The sequence below is a fragment of the Poecilia formosa genome, unplaced genomic scaffold (genome assembly GCF_000485575.1).
Source record: "Poecilia formosa unplaced genomic scaffold, Poecilia_formosa-5.1.2 Scaffold69, whole genome shotgun sequence".
Classification (NCBI taxonomy): domain Eukaryota; kingdom Metazoa; phylum Chordata; class Actinopteri; order Cyprinodontiformes; family Poeciliidae; genus Poecilia; species Poecilia formosa.
The window spans coordinates 1,921,038-1,923,122 of NW_006800008.1; the positions used below are offsets into that span (position 1 = coordinate 1,921,038).

The following is a 2,085-nucleotide window of genomic DNA, read 5'->3' on the forward strand; positions in this document are numbered from 1 at the left end:
TCCCTCTTCTTCCTCACATTGTGTCTTTAGGAAACTTTTAAAACAAAAATGGAAGATTTAGACTGGATCTTACTTTTGACAGAGTGAAAAAATATAAATAATAGTCTTTACCACCTGTGTTAACTTTGCCGGTGAATGTTATAATACATAATATAAGTTTTATAACATATGTTACATTGTTTCATTTCTAATATAGGCCCTTGTGTCAGATAATCTAAGTCAATGTTAGAGAATAATTAATTTTTTTATATTTACGGAATCTTAGTTAGCCTTCATAGCGGGGCTGAACCCGTATTCTATGATGAGGGGAATCAACACAGTAAAAGACTTGCAGGTAAATCAATTTGTTTCCATTTTATCTTGGGGGAACAGATTTTATCAGGCAGTTAAAATATTTTGTTCCCCCATCCTAACTTTGGCAAAAAAAAAAGAGCAAATGTTATGAAAATCACAGCATTTCTTGTTGATGATGAGGGGAATCAACACAGTAAAAGACTTTGCAGTTAAATCAATTTGTTTCCATTTTATAGAGGGGGAACAGATTTTATCAGGCTGGTGAAATATCCATTCTCTCCTCTTCTCCCCCCATAACTTTGGGAAATAAAAAGTAACTGTTTCCAAATTCTCAAAAATTATGTGTGATAGCATACTAGACATTTCCTTATTTTCCTTATTTTACATTAGAACGGGATTGACCAAAACGTTTACACTCTGATCTTTTCAGGAAGTCTTTATTTTTGTGCCCTGCTATCGGCCAGCTTCCCTCCTCCTTTATCAGAAATGAAAAATTATAAATGCACACTTCGTGTTGGGAACCTGTTTGTTGACTTTTATTTGTGAGGCTTATAAGGCAAAAGCTGAAAAAAAAAAGATCGATTCTCTTCGCGTTTAAAATAACACAAAACAGCGTAAAAAGACCTCCACACAAGACCTCGTTTATTTGTATATGTATTTTTATTTTGATAGCTGCCGATTAAACTGAAAGTTACAACATTGACATGATTATATGAGTATTTTTTTTTACGAGAAATCGATCAGAAGCGCCGTGAAAATGGTCAAATCCGCCGAATCCACTTCTCTGGCTGCAATGCGCGCTCCCGACACAGGGGGAACAGATTTTCACAGGGGAACAGAATTTCTCACAAGACCGGAACGTGTCGCGGCGACACATCTAAATTTGCAGTACCGTAATTCCGCCACACGTAGCGCTATCTGAAAAATCCCAACGGTTTCTGAAAGGGGAGACGTTACACTTTCCAGCAAATATCGGGTTAATACGGCAACTTCACAGCTGCAGCTGCAGAGTGTAATTAATCCGGGTGGCACTCGTTTAATAGACACTAAATTGCGAAAATAACTTGCTGGATATTGAAAGTTCCGGTTGTTATGGATACATGGGTAAGTATGTCATCTCACAGTACATTTAAAGAACTACTTACAATTAAAATAAGGAATATTTATTTAGTCAGACGTTTGAAACTTAGGCGTAAAGAGCTCCGTCTGGGAGCCAGACTTCCAAGCAAAGGAGCATTGGACCAAACGGCCTGCCTCAACTAAACTAGATAATAGACAAAGATGTCTGCCAAAAAGAATACTAGCTCCCGTGTTCCTTACCAATGACTGTAAAACGGTTTGTAGAAAAGAAGTGCATGCGTTCGGTTAAATCAAATGAGATATGAAAGAAGATTAAGTTTGTCTCACCTGGTAAAGAAACACGTTTACACGTTGCGCTGGGCAAAAGAAAGGGGACAAGACGGGAAGCTGGCGGAAATTTTTACAAAAGGGGGGCGCTGGATTCCTTTGGGGGGCGTTTGGTCGAAGGTAAACTTTACACCTTACAATCACAACAGTACCAGTTTAGACTTTGAGCAACTTCCTAAAACTGTGTTGTGTAATATTAAATCATGCCTGGCTGCAACTGTATCGATGGCAGCTCTTCTTCTTCTATTCAGTGTTTGTAGCTTTTGGCGCAGCTCCGCTCCTGCTACTGGTAGCTTCACCGCATCAGATCAGCGTTAGACCGGCTGATGACGTTGCTGTGATTCAGTTTGTCTTGTATTTTATGTTTTATTGAGGATTTTTGTA

The 2,085-nt window shown here is 38.5% G+C and overlaps 1 protein-coding gene across 1 annotated transcript in view; it reads left to right on the forward strand.

The window, feature by feature from the left end:
• cyb5r3 (cytochrome b5 reductase 3) overlaps positions 1-2,085 on the forward strand; it is a 9,964-nt gene that overhangs the window by 2,964 nt on the left and 4,915 nt on the right. The window lies entirely within an intron of this gene.